Source organism: Sinocyclocheilus rhinocerous, unplaced genomic scaffold (genome assembly GCF_001515625.1).
Source record: "Sinocyclocheilus rhinocerous isolate Xijiao unplaced genomic scaffold, SAMN03320098_v1.1 scaffold1982, whole genome shotgun sequence".
NCBI lineage: Eukaryota > Metazoa > Chordata > Actinopteri > Cypriniformes > Cyprinidae > Sinocyclocheilus > Sinocyclocheilus rhinocerous.
The window spans coordinates 926,225-927,178 of NW_015651555.1; positions in this window are offsets into that span (position 1 = coordinate 926,225).

The window sequence follows — 954 nt, forward strand, 5'->3', positions numbered from 1 at the left end:
CATTCAGGACTCTGAACTCGCGCACTGTGTCTTTAAGAGGGTTTACCCACCGACCTCCTGTTGATCCGACGGTATTTCCCCATACATTACTGTTCTTCTGTATCTCCTGCCAGTCTCTCTGCGCTTTACTTCATTCATAACGGTTTATTTATTTATTTATTCACTTTGGAAACTTCAAGTGGAAGCTCAAACATGGCAGAGGTAGGGAAAGGAGTCAACGCCGGGAAACTGGCCAGTAATGTACAGAAGAGGATAACCCGAGCACAAGAGAAGGTATGCGTGCTTATATCTACTATTTTTGTATATGTATGTATTTGTTGTTGTTATATAGTTTGCACATTCCTCTGCGACCGGCTGAATAGGTGTTCTAAGTGTCAAATATTCTGACACTGTTTACTGTAGGAAGAAATTGTAAAAAAATAACAGCTGAACCGCATTGAAACGCTTCATTTGTGTATTTATATATTCATAATAAATATACACAGCACACAAACATATATTATGTAAACAAAAACACTTATTTTGGATGCGATTAATCGTTTGACAGACTAATTCAAACTTAATTGATAATTTATGGGCATATTGGCATGTTGCCACATGGGGTAAGTTGTCACATTGGGAAGCTGCAGTTAACACTGATTTGAAATTCAAAGTAAAAAAATTCTTTAGAAAAAGTTTCTCATCATACAGTGTGTCCGTGTGTTCTTTTTAAATGTGTTGTGGGCTCCACAATGTAAACAGTAAAATTATTCTGAAACAATTCATAAAACAGCAAAAATGATACATAATTATAAAATTACACACGTGACAACTTGCCCCTCCCTGAACTATTACGAAAAAAAAGTTGTGCCTATAATCTACCTTCATTATTGGCACTTGTCTGAATGTGTGTCAGTGTTTTTTTCTCCACTTGTTTAAAGGGGTCATATGATGCGATTTCAGTTTTTCCTTTCT